Below are 16,738 nucleotides of genomic sequence, written 5' to 3' on the forward strand. Positions count from 1 at the left end.
GAAGCTATAAATATGAGAGGAACTATCACACATATAATGGGAAAAGGGAAAAAGACAAATTCTACCTCTGGCTACCTGCAGAGGCATTGGGCCCCCTCTCTTAGACCCCTGTATCTTCCAAGGAGCATGTGAAGTGTGCTTGTACACCATCACAAGCAGAAATTTGCTGCTGTTATACTGTGATGTGACTATGGACTTCAGATCTGTGCAGGAATGTTGGAAACTAAATGCAGGACATGCTGAAAGCGTCTCTCTGCATCTCCAGCAGCTGCTGTGCCTAGGAGAGACACTTTGCCTCTTTCAAAGGGCCACCAGCAAGGGTATACCTAATGCAGCCTTTTACAGGCCCAAGCTTGCTATGTTCAATGAACTGCAGTCTTGCACCAGTCATGTGAGATAGAGAAATATTATTTTTGATTTAAAATGGGAAACTGAGGTACAGATGGACACCATGTACAGCCCCAGGAAGAGAAGGTCTCTGATGTGGGAGAGAGCACAAGTCTTCCAATAGTCAGCCCACTGTTCTGTCCAAGACAATATGTTTTTTGAGCTCAGAACTACTTAACACTCTATTTCACACTAGACTAAAAAGAACAAAAATAGATATAGCACTTACAGTATCGTTTATTCACTGCAGAAAATAGCTCTACACATTGTTACATTCTCAATGATATTTAGGAACTAACACTAATAGTTACCTTTAAAAGAGTATGAGAATGCAGTGACACTGAACTCATTTTGTGACTGAACAACTGTCGAGACAGAAATAAAAGAGATTTTCCCTCTGTTTCTTTCTATTTCCATCATTTCAGGTGTCTGTTCTCAAGGATTTATGGTGCTGTTATACATGAACTCTGCTATTTGTTGGCATGATGAAAGCTGAAATCTTCTTCTCATCTCTAATGGCATTCTGCCAAAATATTCTCTGACGAAACTTGGGTTGATTCACAGATCTGAAGTTCAAAACTTGTCATAATCTAGCCTCCCCACTTGTATAAAATGCACCCTAATCTTATCATCTCTACCTATATTAAGCTGTTGGATTTCTGGCTTGGAGAAAATCTTTTGTTATTGCATCTGTCCCTGACTTAAAGACACAAATAATAGTAAATTCACAGAATTCCTTGGTAAAATGATAAATAACTAGCTTATTTCACTGTTAGAAAATGTATGCCTCATTCCTAGGTTTAATTTGTTTACTTTTAACTTCCAGATGTTTTATCTTCTTATACAGTTGCCAATAGCTTGAATGTCTGTGAAAGCATGAAGTTACTACAAGAATCAAACATGAAAACAGATGACTTGCATTGATCTTGAGTTATCTCTGTTTGATGTTTCTGGGATTACAATTTATAGAACCATAACCTAGAGAAGATGAACTAATTTTGCAGAGGCTGGTAAACTCAAATACACACATTTTGGAGATTCTTAAGGTGCTTGGTTTTTCCTAGGAAGCAAATTTTTGATAACTTGACCCTAATATAAAAGAAAAACAATGGATTTGGATTTAATTTGTGCTTATGGACAGCATTGCCTTGTACTTCCATTTTGGTATATGCTTGTTGCATTCTCCTGGTTCACTTAAAGAATGACGCTATTTGTGCTGGAAAGGCGAATAGGGGGAAGGAGAAAAAGAACATACTAGCAGGTGAAGTTGATGACAAAAAAGACCACATTCAGAGTACGAATGCCATACTTGCTCTCATGGAACAACACCACTGAACATCAGAAATCCTAATAATCAATGACAGTTTCATGCACAACATGAGTATTTTCTACTGTGCACTATCAACTGCTCTAGATTCACTCTGGAAATTGTCAAGTTGAATGTGAAGTGGTCTTGACAGACCAAGGAACCTGCCCCTTTGTGTTTAGCACTTTGTAATGAACAGCACAACACCCATATAGTAATAGAATCTGTCATAAGGCAATTAAAAGAAAAAATAGTTCTCTAAAGATACAGCAACAAAACTGCAGAAATTGATTTCAGCAAAAAACCATCACAAGATCGTGATGACTTATGTTGTCCCACTGAATTGCTAATCTCTGGGCTCTAAACCAACTGATAAACTGGTAGCTATAGCATCGATATTCAAATCTATGTAACACTTGCAATGTCAGTGGATATAGAGACTTGTAAGTTATTGCTATTTTAATATCTGAATTCTACTTAAGATGAAACAGGACATGTCTTGAAAATGGGAAAAGATATGCATATATCTGAGAGGGAAAAAAATGCTTCAAAGGACTGCAGCAGCAGGAAATACCAGGACACAAAATGAGTAGAGAAGTAATATAATACAAAGCAAATTCAGGACATTTTGAATGTACTTCAGCTATAGTGAACACTAGGGAAGACATGAACTCTTGTCTTTCTGGCATTCTCTCAAGAGATTCTGGTCCTGCTTTGTGGAAAGCCTGTTCTGGTAACCATGCATGCCACGATAGCTGCCTGGCTGCTCAAATACAAATTGAAAAGATCTGTGGCCATTAAAAAAAAGATATATGCTTACAGTAATGTGTATTGATGTCTTCAACTTTAACTGCTGACTGTTTAATAGATGTTTGTTATGGGAATAAGTGTAGGGAATTTAATAGTCCCAAACAAAGATGGAAAAATGTAAGAAAACAAATCAGAAAGGATAATGGATAAAGAACAAGAGTCCATTGCCTACTCTGTGTTTTTCAAAAATTTTAAGGAATATGTTCTATTGAGAATATCAGCAAAATATGTGACTGATTTTTATGGTGACAGAACCTTGATCAATGATATCTGCACTTCAGTGACATTAATAAAGTGGTCTCACTTCAAGGTTTAAGTGGTTGTATTTCCTATTTTAACAATAATTTTATAATTACTAACAATTTTAAAAAGAAAAAAAGTACACCTTGTTGAATACTCCACATTCTTAACAGTATTACATTACCTTTTTATTCAAATCTATGTCTAAGTCAACTATTTTAGGCCATTTTCTTTGCTATTTTGCTAGAGGTATAATATGTTGCTATAGAACTAAAGTCCAAAGAAATGGAAGTAATGAATACATATTTTAGAACAGGCCATAGAGCTTTTGTACCTTAAATTACTACACTAGCACTGCATTAACCCTATTAAAATTAACTTTTACAGCTCATTGGTGACTGGCATTTGGTACTGATGTTTGAAGAATTGCCATTGTATTGATTTTATTCTATGCTTCTTTAATAAAGAGTGAAAGAAATGGAAGAAGCAGGATTTAACTGTTCTTTGGTAAAACTCTTAAGCTCTTAAGAAAAAAGTTCAAATATTTAAACCATGCAAAATCTTTAGGTACATTATATTTGTTTTCAATTTTCCAACATTTCATAGGCCTGAAGAAGTCCCACTAGTATGAATACATTTACACTTGATTGATACCACAAAAAAGACCACGTTCAGAGTACAAATGTCACATTTGCTCTCATGGAATAACACCACTGAACATCAGAAATCCTAATAAACATTACTGTAGACCCTTCTCAGGACGTGAGTGCACATGCTGACATCACAGTGTAGTAAGCCACCTGCTGGCCAAATCAGCCAATTAGCAACTTTAATAATTAGAGGATCATACAAAGAAGAAATAAACATAAAAGAATAAACCCCCTAACTAAACCCCACCAACTAAAGACTATTGGAACTAATGTAAATGTATATATAAAAGGGAGTGATCCTTAATCTTATTTTAGGTTTTCCAAAAATGGTCACCACTTGAGTCTGGATACCAATTGATGAAATAAAGTTCTCTTGTGTTAAAAACACAGAGTAGCTATGTTCTTAGGCTTTTACACACCACTTTATAAAGTAAAGTTCCATGGCAGGTCACCTTCCACACTATACCAGTCAGCTCCTCAGGAATGACTAGAGGAGACTCTGGATATGAAAATCCTAAACAATTTGCAAGCAGCTTCCCTGGGAATACAGGCTAAACAAAAATATGTTGGCTGACATCACTCCTTAGAAGGATGTAGGAACTAAGCCTACTGTGCCCGTGGGTCTGGATACAAATACAACCATACAAAGCAAGGACTGACCACACTGTGCATTCAGACTCACAGAAGCAGGGCATGTGAAATATAAGGACTGACAAATTGCAGAAATGCCTGAACAGATGAATTATTTTTAGAATTTCAGCAAGATCCTCAACTTCTGGATGACCTGACAACTAGAGATCAAAACATGGGAAAGTGCCTGGTTTTGAGATTTACTCAATCAGAATCTGCTAGAGTTAAAATCTGCAGCAATAGGACAGCAAATTCTGGCCATGGCAGGTTCAGTCAGCAAGTTAAAAGACATAGCTACAAAAAGAATTCAAAGATGCAGCAGCTTCTCAAGAACCTGGAAAATGGACCTTATGCTCCTGAATGGAAGAATTTAGAGAGCACAAGAGTGCAATGCAGAATGCATGTGACTGGAAAAAGTGTGTGTTCTGTGCTATTTTTAGCCTTATAAAACCATAAACATAAATAGAAAAGCCTTTCCTCGTGAGACCTCATCATTAAATTCACAAAAATATCATATGTATGATCCAAATGGTCTGTGATGATTTTAATGAAACCAAAAGCTTGAAGCATCAGATCTCCCATCACTCTGGGTCTCCCTGTTTGGACAGTGGAGAGTTGTTCATTACACATATGGGCACTAATAAATATAACAGTTTTTGAATGGTGTGCAAATTATTAGAGTAGTGTATTTCTAGTGACTGACTTGAAGGGAAGGAAACGGGGAAATGGTAGAAGATTAATATTCTGGCATGAATTCACTTGGGTAAAATACAGGAAATATTTTTCCTCACTATTTAAACATACAGGGGCAAATCAGAATGTTTTAGCTACCATTAGAGCACACCTCAGTACTAAAGGCAAGATTTCCTACCATGGCAGCAAAAAGCATTGTCTATGGAAATGGTTAGTTCACCGAGAGAATACCCTGTTCTTCAGTCAAGACACAGCTTGTGGCAGGCTTGGCTTTTAGAAGAGATGCAAAAAACTCCTGCCATATACCCCACAAAACAGGCAATGCTTGCTGCTGCTTGTTGCAATTGGACAGCAATATTCAACGTCTCTTTTAATCTGGCTTCAAACAGGAAGGATTGAATTTAATTAATATGAACCAAACATAAATGTTTCCATGAAATGCACATTTTATTGCTCAATATTTAATACACTGAGTAACTTTGAAATGTGCCGAGAAGAGTAAAGTTCACTTATTTAGCATTTGTGCTGTTAGACAAAATACATACATACATATATATATATCTATGCACAACTGAGCTAAATGAAAACATGCTTCTTTAAATAGCTATATTCTCCTCTCTTTGCATCTAAATGCTAAATTCCTGAATATGTTAATCTGATTTTATGGAGGACTGAGTATTGATCATTGATTTGTAGAGATAAATTCAGCACTGGAATTAGAAAAAAAAAACCAAACCAAAAACAGGTAGGATGTGGGTCTGTCTGTAGTTGAAGGCAGCTAGTGGTGTCTTAAACGTGAGCTATTGCCACCAGGTAACTCCTGGGGAATTACTTCTCCTGGAAGACAAATGAAATGTGCATGAGAAGGAAAAAGTTGGGCTGTTACTTCTAGGCAAGACAGAAGTTTCTAGTTTCACTGATTTTAGAAACTAGAGCTCTCTGAGGGTCTCAGCTGGAAGGAATCCACTGTAATTCCAACTTACCCCACACTCATTCACTACTTCTGCTATGGTGCCAGGAAAAATCACAGAGAAATTGCTACAGGAGCTCTGTGTCATCAAGAGATTCTCCTAATGCCCAGTTCTTTCAAATAATTGTACTATTAAATGACTGGTATCTTGCTGCATTGCCCACTCCTCTTCTCCTCTCTCCCCCTCCTCTTTTTTATTTTCTCTTGGCCATTAACCTCTTTTATTCATTACTTTGTATTTACCATGGCAAAAATCCATAGGCTTTTGCCAAGTGTGTAAAGAATTTGTAAAAGTGTTCATATCTGTTACAGACAGAATCATCTGCCAACTGTTCTGCCTGTTTTCCTGGGGTACTCCTAGTTTCTCCTGGCCAGCAGCAAAACCCTTCAAACACCAACATATGGCCCCACAAATGACTCACATTCTTTCATGTTTTCTGCATTTAGATTAATATTCCTCTCCAGGTTTCCATTTAAGGGTTGTCTATGGATTGCCTCCTCTTCGACATTTCTCGTTCCTATGCTTAGACTGACATCAGATACTCACTACAGGAAGGGTGTCAGGTCCGTGTTACACTGAGCTTCTAGGGAGCTAGAAGCTCAGAATGATGAGCACAAAAGCCTACAGATACCTGACAAAATACACAACAGAACGACTCCGCTGTTCTTTCAGATCACTGTTCCAAAACATGTTTTTGACACCATGGTGAGTACTGTTGCCCTGAAAAAAAAAAGTAAAATATCCCATGTTTTTGGCATTTTGTGCAGGTATTTTGGAATCAGTTTATACCAGGATTTTCTGACCAACAGTAAATGTTTTATCCATTACATTCTGTGGGGCTAGGGTCTTTGCTTTGCCACATTGCATTTTCCAGCAGTTTTACTAGGCCAACGGAATTCCCTTTTGCTTTTCTCTAGGGTGATTTGGGGAATTTTCAATTCTACATTTAAGTGCTCATCTTCAGATATGCTATATTTGGCTAGAATGCCAGGGAGCAATCACAGTGACTTTCCTGTTTCTTTCAGGTACTGCTTTGATTATTGTCTTTCAATTGAAACCAGAGCTTGGGTGAGTAGAATTCTTCTAAAACAACTGTAGTAAACTTTAAGAGATGGCATCTCTTATTTCAGTGGTTGTTTGTTGATCGACTGCACTTATTCACTGGTTTCATCATGATTTCATTGCCCATCTGCAGTGCTTGGTTGCATCTTTCCAGTCTAATTTTGCTCCTTATCAGTGTTGCTCTGCAGCTGACTCTGTAATCCAGCTGGTATCAAATTAGTCATTGATCTAATAGCATAGTTGCAAATATAGCAATTGAATGCCTGGCAGCCTTCTGCATTGCTAGAACACTGAGAATCTTTAGATTTGCTTAAGCCACATTGCCGATATCTACTTCTTCATTAAAACCTTAAATTGTCAATGGTTTCAGACAATATATTTTAATTTCAAAGGTAACTGTGATATTCAATCTGGCTGCCTGCCTCTTTTTTGTCAAGAACATTTCTATTCCTACTTTTTCTGTTGCCTGTTACACTACATATGTTGCACTGAAAAGCCAACATTTTCAGCCAGCCTGCATCTGCCCTGCTTCATGGGTTCTTTCAAATTACATCTATGTGTGTGCTCTGCTCTTTCTATTCTGGCACTTCTCCTGATAGTTCTCCCACTGTTTGGAGACATATATTAGATTGGTTTTACCTTAATGTCTTCCCTCTGAATAAGAACTGTGTATGTCACAAGTGATCCTGGCAAAGAGATACAATTAAGAAATGTTTCATGTCTACAGTTACACAGGGTTGCTCTAGTTCCTGGCACCTTACCATATCCTCATTTTTGTTTCTGGTTTTGGTTAAGAAAACTTTCTATAGCTTTTCATTTACTTTTCATTATTTGTACCCCTCTGACCAGTTCTTCTTAGAGGCTAAAAATTACATACTCCTGCTGAAAAACCAAAATAATAGCAATGAAATTTTTTAGGCAACAAAATGGGATCACATGACTGTCCACTTCTGACCTCTGATGGTGTTTAATTGATCTTTCAACACATGACAACAAGCTTAGAGTTCTTAGGAATTATTGTTCTTCCACATACATCTTTTTTGTGTTTGGAGGAAGGCCATCAAAAAATAAGCATGTTAGTCTCAATTCATGTTCAGCTTTAAAAAGTTACCACCAGAAAAATTATATATCCATAGTGGCCTATTTCTGGGAAAAAGCAATGGGTAAAGCAGAGATAATCAAACTCCAGTGCAATGTCTGTCAAAATCTAAATGTATCACAAATAAGTTTCAAACTGGAGTATTGCATAACATTATACAGTGGTACAAAAAATACCCTCTTTTTTGTGATACCAGAATGAGTGAGTGGCAAATTTAGAGTCTGATCTTCATAGTCTCTTTATCCAATCACAGGAGAAACAGGTAAGAGAGAAAAGTGTTTTCCTGAAAATATTTCAGAGTACTTAACAAGCTTCTGCTCTGAATTACCCCTTAGAGAAAACTCCTCATGATAGGGGCTGGTCTACTTTGCTCCCATGGCAGTTAAACCAGTTTCCCCACATGACTCCTTGTCCCAGTATATTACTGGGGAAATTACAACCTCTGCATAGTGTTCCCTGCAGCTTGTAACACAGCTGGCACATGTCCTTCGCATCTATAATAGCACCTGTCATTCCAGAACAGGATGTGAAGGGCTCTACAGCTCTTTCCCCCCAAAAGCATCTCTTCATAGAGCCAACTTTAACATTTACAGTTTCATGATCACTGGCACTCTATAGCAACCATGAATTCTGCAAAACAACATCACCCACAAGAAGTTAAGAACCACAAATATTTCACGCTCGCCACAGGAGTTGGTTGCAGCCTCCACTGGACCTGATGCAGCCACAACTGCAAAAATTATGAATTAAAGTATAGTGATTCCTTATTTTACCTTGTTAGAAGGAGAAATTTGGACAAAATTATGTAGCTATTTTTAGTACAATATATGAAAAGTGTATACACACAAAGTAAAAATACCACCCAACCTTAAGTATGTAAAAAGGTTTCAAATATATACACATAAATAATTTATATTGATATTTTACATATTTTCAATATATAAATACAGTCTATCATATATATTTATAAAAATAAAAAGATAATACATATACAAATAAAAATTCAGGAGATTATAAACTGATACACTTCACAGCAGCTTATTTTTTATCATTTAGTCATAAATTCATTGTATATATTGCCACTGAAAGTTTATGGAGATTTAGTGAATTTGGGTTTCATATAGAAAATCTGCCAAAAAACTATTCTATGGTCATTTTTTTTTGTTTACTTTTATGAAAGAAATATTACAGTATTGATTACTTTTGAGGTATACTGATGAGGAGTAATTTGGGAAGAAAATAGTAGTTCCTGTATTATCTTTATGATGCAAAACATCACAAATAAACCATGTAGTTCCTATAAGTTTAAAATAATTTCTATTTTCCCCTGGACTATGATGTGGAAAAATAGGGAAGTGCATTAAAAATTGGCAACTAACTTGAGGAATAGAATAATAATACTATTGCCACCTATAATTTTTGCTCATTATATTTTTATCTTCACTGCTTTAAAACAGATAGATACACCAAGCTGCTAAAAAAATCAGTATCATGTCCACACAGAGCTTCAAAAATCATGTTGTCATTGTGTTATTAACATTCCTCATTTTATCTTATTTCCATATATTAACTGGAGAGACCAGTGGAAGGCAGCTTAAAGTCTCACTGCTTAGGACCTTATCTAGCTATTTTATAGCAGCAAGGGCACAAACACAGAGCATGTGGAGTTGACTAAGATGCTTGACGTGATGACTGTAAATTGTCCATGTTTTGCAGCTGTAGTAAGGAATGGTGATGACAGCTATGTGGTACACATTTACTTTTGTTTGAAGTCAAATGCCTCTTTCATTCTAGACACGCTGCTTTAATCTCCAAAAAGCTGTGCTGGTTTTTGCTACAAGCTCAGTAAATACTGCATTGCTACAATGTGAAGTTCATCGTCAACATCATGCTGGGAAGAAGTGGGAGAAACCCACTTATTCTTAAGAAATGCATGAAGCTGCTTTTTGCAGAAATACTGGAAGTGTGCTCTGTACAAATTACAACACTCTCTTCAAAAATGCATGTTTACATTTAAAAAATATTGTGAAAGCAACCAAGAAAATGTAAAAATATTTTTCACATTCTTTTTGTATTCATTTTCGATATATTTTAGCTCTGTCGATGTGGCAATGAGTATTTTCCTATTGTAATTATATAAGACATTAAAACTTAACATTTCTCTGCTTTAAGTAAGAATTTTCCCAACAATATTTATATTTTCTGCTTTGAAAAATACAAAATTTGCCAGAATTAGCAAGGAATTTAATCCTGTTACATGAACATATGAACCACTGAAAAATGAACTGGTTGTTATAGGATGGGTCACAAAGGAATTATTACTCTGTTCCCCAGTGCAACTGAAGTGAAAATACTTGTGCAGAAAAATGTAACCAATTTCATCACCCCTTGTAATGAGAGAGTGGGAAACTTTGCTGTGTCAGGTCCTGAACTCATTTGGTTAACACTGTAATAGCAGTCAGACTTTTACTGCTATTTGGTATATCATGCATTTTTGAGACTTCTCATACAAACCATGATTTTCCTACCTAGTGGAGAAAGTCATAGAGGTTCTTAATCTGCTGGGGGGAAAAAAAATCCAGCCTAGCACATGAAAATTACTGAACTTTGTGAAGAACAGTAACTGAAGCCAGTTCTGTGCAAAGTCATTTTAAAATACATGACAGTTAAAAACATACTACAGTGTAAGAAACAACGATTAACTTCCTGAGACATGTATCAACTCATGTATGCAGACATAAGTACAGACATACTATTACCTAAGTAATAGACATGCTATTGTTAGTGAGTATATCTTAGCAGATATTTTGCAGATAAAACTTTGTCAGATGAAATAAACGCTTTCACTTTAGGACATAACTGCTAATAGAATTAAAGTAATTTTTCATAAAGGTGGTGATTTTTGCAAGGTAGCCTAAAAGTTGATTAGCAAACTATAATGACTATTCTGATTGCAATTAAAAAGCCCTTCCAAATGGGTCAACACACCTAAGTGCTATCTGCAGTCATTTAGATTTTAACATCATGGTTATTACTTATTATCAGGCTGCACAATGAGATATTGATTACTTTTAACCTTTAGAGCTCAGAATTCAGGGAAAGTCAAGGCACTAGCACAGCCTACCTTTCCTGTCTAGTAAACTTATGGCCTTTAGTGGAATTCTAATGATTCCTATTGGCAAGGCCAAACTGAAATTAGTTTATTCTTTTGGCTCATGCAGAAATGATGACATGCCTAAAATTACTGCATGCATAGCAGATTTGTAGTTACTCCCTACAAGGGTCTCAATCCTGACATGTGCTGAGAGCTTCCTCTAAACTGACAACCATCATTTTCTTCTGACTAAAACTGACTATTTTAGCAATTCCATGCAGGCACTGATGGGTTACCAGACAGACAGAAAGCATCCTGGACTGTGCAGAATATGCAGCTTAGGAGCAAATAACTTCACATTTTATAGTTTATAACCAATCCCCTAAGCATATTGTCCAAATATATCACTCTGCAGGCTGTTAATCTTTTAATAAGTTTTCTTTGTATGGAAAATCTACTTGAAATAAAGACTGAACTGCAATGCAGCTTCAGAAGGTACGCGGAACTTGCTTTAAATGGAACAAAGTAATCCAATTAAACTAATCTGGTTTACAAGTTAAAATGATACGAAGAACATTAATTGATCTTTATAGGCTGCTGCTATTTGAGCCGTCTCTCTGTTTGTGCAGCATTTGGAACCGCTTTGCACATTTGTATCCTCTAACAGCTGAGAACTCAGGCCCCCAGTTCAGGAGAATTATGGGCAAGAGAAACATATAACTCTTATGTGTTAGATTAATTTGCAGAACACTTGGCATTTTATTGCCAAGTAGTCAAATTGTTCCAAGTTGTTCCGGAAGGTTGTTATTAATAGTATGTTTTCTGAGGAAAGTTCTGTCTACTTTTGGAACTGCATTTCTGTTGCCAAGGAAACTCCTTGAAGCACAGCATTCTAGGAGCACACTGCTGCTTTTGTTTGCCAGTATCCTATTCATATCATCTAAGTAAGCACTTTACATACTTTAGCCTCCAGTTTCAAATGTTGAAGTCTTTATGTATTTATATTACCACGTTAAATATAGTTTGTGCTTCTTTTTAAACTCAGGGACTCTTGCAAGATTATTTTAACAGTTGTTTAAAAAACAGTTTTTTGTGGTTTTTTTTTTCACAAGTTTGCAATAAATTAGTTTTAATTTGAATAATAGCTCCATAGGTTATAGCACTAGTCCTTAAGTGTTAATTATCTTTTCACTCTGAAATTAATGTAGTCATTTCCTACTGACTCCTCTACACCATTATTGAAGTGCTGAGGAAAACATGTCATTGAGTTCTGAGCCAGAACTGTTGTTGTGATTAATCCTGGTCACATGGCCAATCTCTGCCAAAAGGAGATCACTGAAAAAAGGTGACAAAGACAGTGATTTCCTGTCAGCAAAGAGTACGACAGGGCTGTCTAGAAGTGATGCAAATGAGGGAAACTTTCACCACGGTTTGTTTGATCCACTCCGGGCCACAGCACACTGAGCCAGCGAGAAAGGCACAATGGAGCAGCAGCACACCCAGAGGAGGAAATTAACTGCACCTTCCAAGCAGGGACAGAGCTTCCAGCAGGGAAACAAAAAATGCTGGGAGATTTTTTTCCCCGTCAACTTTTTTTGAAATATATCCTTAGTTTTTGATGTGCATTTTTGTGTTATTCAATACAGTGGACCACTTCCCCTTGATGAAAGAGCTCAGCAGTTAACCTGTTCAAAAGCTGTACCAACTAAATGCTTTCAAAATCTTTGCATTACTACATATGGACCTTTTTCCATCTATCATAATCATTGCTGAAGAATTACTAGTAAAACACTTATGGCTTATGCAGTTTGCATGAAAACCACCATACACTGCTTGTAATCAGAAAAAAAAATATTTATTTTATTTTATATTTTCACATGCTTGGTTAATTTTGTTCTGAACATACTAACAATTTTAACAATCATACTGTACTTATTTAAATAGGGTTTTAATCTAACACAATTAAGTTTTGTAATTAATCTTCAGAGGAAAATGGAAAGAATTATCATTAACTTTTCTGCCAGTATACTCACTTCTAATCTCGACAGTTCTTGTAAATACTGATTTGGTTCATTTTTGAACATTCAAGGTACAGAATCACTCAAGTTCCTACTAAAGGGCTAATTAGCAGAGTTTAAATTCTTTGAGTTTGATCCTCCAGTAACAGCATATGAATACAGCTGAAGTCAATGCAAGTTCTGTGTACTTAGAGCTTATAAGATCAGGCTCACATGCAGTAGATTAAAATGAGATAAACATGATACATTTGGCATCAAACTGAGCTGCTATAGAAGTACAAAGAAGTAAGAATCCAAAACATGAAAGTGTTCCTTTTAGTTTTTTCTTAATTAATAGATAAAGCATTAGAGGAAAAATAAACTGTCATCAATTCATTCTTTTACTGCCATTTTATCAAAGACTAGCTGATTTTCAAAATCATTAGCTAGTTTAGAGCTATAAAGTAGAAATCATTTAGGTCTATGTTCTCTTTTTTTAAAATCTACGAACTGAAATCTAGGAAGTCTAGAGAAAGTAGTATATTCATATTCAGTATTATAAAAATATGGCTATGCTTTTCCTATTATGAGAGCAAAATAAAACCTACTTAAAGAGGGATAATAGGGATCCTAGTAAAAAACTATGAAGTTCATGGAATATTAGAAAAAAAATTAGAGAGTTGACTTAAGTATATATTGCCTCTGAAGATAGATACTGTGAAAATACTCTAACCATGAAAATATATTTCATTTTCCTATATGCAATATTAGCATTTATATATTGTGTTATGCTGCTTTAATGTATGCTTGCCCCTTCTGAATTACCTGTTTCATCATTGCTCCTTCCCATTCATAGACTCCTTAGGGGCAATGATTACTGTTGGTAATAGTGATACCACAGCAGGTTCCCTGGCAGGGGCTGCTTGCTGAGCTGGCTCTGAGCTGCAATTACTTGTCAGCTCAGCAACTGAGAAGAGAGATCTGTGGTTTTAGGAGAATCCAGGAAAATGCAGAGAGTGCAATTAGCACGTTCACGTTTGAAGATGTAATTGATAAAGAGAAACCAGAGCAAGACCTGTGTTTTCATAACACCCCGCATCATTGAGGAGCTCTGGTAATAATCGCTGCCTGGGTTTCTGTCCCTGCAGACCAGAACGGCTGCGCTCTCTGGGAAGCGCAGGCAGTGCTCATGAGCACTCGACCATCCACGACTCTCAAAAAGCCTCTGAATAAAATGGGTGTCACTACTGATCAGAAGAGAGGTTTACTAGGCTAGTTTTATAAAACTATTAATACTCTTTTTGAGGACATGATTCATTGTTACACAAATCTCTAAAATTAGGGATGGTAAAGAGGTAGAGATTTATCTGGTCTTACCTTTGCTGGTGCAGAATTGTTCCCTCAATTCCATTAGCTAATGTTATCCTTTGTCTACTTTTAAATGTCTGAAATTATCGGGCTTTCAACACTTTGAGAGGTTGTTCATTGTCGTGTTGGAGGTTTCTTGTTGTTGTTTTTTGGTTTGGGTTTTTTGGGTTTTTTTCTTTTGAAAGAATGATCGTTCTAAATGCAATGCACTTAAGATTTTTACATTACCTGCAAATAGTCCTCCTGCTTTGTGGACGCTTCTCAGTCAACTTTTAAGCAAACTCCACATCTCTAGTTAAGGCTTTTATTCAGTCCTTAAAAATTTGCTTGCTGCTCTTACTAGAAAGGTAAATGCAGTGAATAGTCACAGCAGGAGGGCAAGGAGTCTGTTCCTACCCTTCTTCAAGTGGTTTTGTAGTGACCAAGTACCAGATAAGCAGTTTTGGGATGGGGCACAGTAGCCTGTGACCTCCTGGCAGAAACTGCAGGACAAATAAGCTGCCTGTCCTTTGGAATCACTGCTGGTTTGTCTCTGCTGCACAGGCTGCAGACTCAGCTACTCTGTCATACAAACTTTCGGAAGTTTCATGCCTATCACATTCAGAATTTCATAACATTAAGAAAATATTCCCATTTTGCATATATTGTATTACCCATTTTTCACCATATTATACTGTACATATTATTAAATTCTTGCCCTGTTTTACTCTTCTCGTCATGCACTATTATCTCAGCCTTACCATCTATAATTATTCTTAGGGGTTACATTTGGAAATAAGAGAGGAAGTATACTAAATAGTATCTAAAATACTTGAACTGGATGCTTAATCTTTGCTCCTTCTCATATTGATGGATGGATTTTTACCTTAAAATTTATGTTTATCAATTTATTTTTTTAGTATAGGACCAAAACTAGAGGTTAAATTTGTCACACTACAAGCTGGCCTTATACAGACAGGCCCTAACGACGAAAACACCTTATTTTAGACATACAAGAAAGTCTTTACTCATTTCTGACATTGTTTATTTCTGAGCCTGCCAAGCCAGGTCTGTTAATGTGCGATTAAGTCTGATTAAGTATTTACAGTGTTAGGAAAAAGACAATAGCAAAAATAAACAATAATTGTCAAAGCAAGAAATGGAGGCCAGTGAATGAAACTCACACCCTAAATAGTTTGGATCCAAACTATATTTGCATTTATAAACATATTTTAACTCACATGACAACCCCTTCTTACTGGGTATTTTAAATAGAATAACTAAAATAAGAAAGAATAAAATTCAAAGATACTATCAAGAAAATAGGATGCCAAAGCAAGAAAAAAATCATTGTATTTAAGAAATTATCGAATCATGCAATCATATAAGGAAGAGAACAACTTCTATTTGACCTTGAATGTACCATTTATTTGATAAGAAATAAAAAAAAGCTAGAGGGTAGTTGTTTCTTGTCATTATAGTGTTGCTGATTCTGTGGTTAGTTATTAATTTTATTTTTTATGATTCACAATCTGCTCTTTGAAATATGCCATATGCTCAAAGCAATTCAAGGATGACAACTGTCAGAATTACTCCAATAAAAATTGCCTAAATGAGGAAGATTTACTGCAGCCTGATATTTCTGTTGAAAGCCCCTCCTTGCCCCCCCACCCTTCAGACCCACAGCTCCTCAGACACACAGTGAAGCCTGAATCAATTTTAGGATCAAGTCACACATTTTGAGGAAGTTCTTACAAGTATTATCTATCTAAAAGAAATTATAAATCTTCTGGGTTAAGGTTACTATGGCAAATAAAAGAAACCATGTGTGTCTGTATGCATGTATGTACATATACACATACATATATATATATACACACACACACATATGTACATATATATATGCTAGAATTAGACCCTATAGCTTCACCCTACAAGTTCAAAATCATGTTGCTCAAATCACAACCAAGTGTGAAGACTTAACATGACAATATCTACTTTATGTGTAACTAATAAAAATTAAATTGGAAGAGTCCTGAATCCTGGCAGCAGCAAACCAAAATCAAGGCAAATGTCTTTCTTTCCAGATGATGTCTGAAAGGTGGATAAAAATCCAGCTGAAAGCTCCAATCAAAACACATTTTGTTAGAAGTTCCCATTTCATTTTTTCCTTCATTTTGTTTCAGTCTATTTATTAATGCAGTTTCATTTATTTCTATTCATCTTGAAGACAAATCTTTGTCCTTCTATAGAATTACACCAAATAGAATGTGATAAAGGGAACTTTCTTGCAATTATGATGTCGGTGCAGCCTGTCAGTGCACAGGAGATGGAAATGAGGTTGGGGACAGGGAAGGGAATTCTAATAGACACCATGATACATACAATGAACGCAGCGATATCCTGTGAGAGAAAGACTTGTCAAGCTAATCAGATCTTCTATAGCTAGGTA

General features: G+C 36.0%; 1 protein-coding gene across 6 annotated transcripts in view; it reads right to left on the reverse strand.

Annotated features, from left to right (window-relative positions):
- AKAP6 (A-kinase anchoring protein 6) overlaps window positions 1-16,738 on the reverse strand; it is a 257,113-nt gene that overhangs the window by 60,081 nt on the left and 180,294 nt on the right. The window lies entirely within an intron of this gene.

This window comes from Melospiza melodia, chromosome 6, assembly GCF_035770615.1.
Source record: "Melospiza melodia melodia isolate bMelMel2 chromosome 6, bMelMel2.pri, whole genome shotgun sequence".
Taxonomy (NCBI): domain Eukaryota; kingdom Metazoa; phylum Chordata; class Aves; order Passeriformes; family Passerellidae; genus Melospiza; species Melospiza melodia.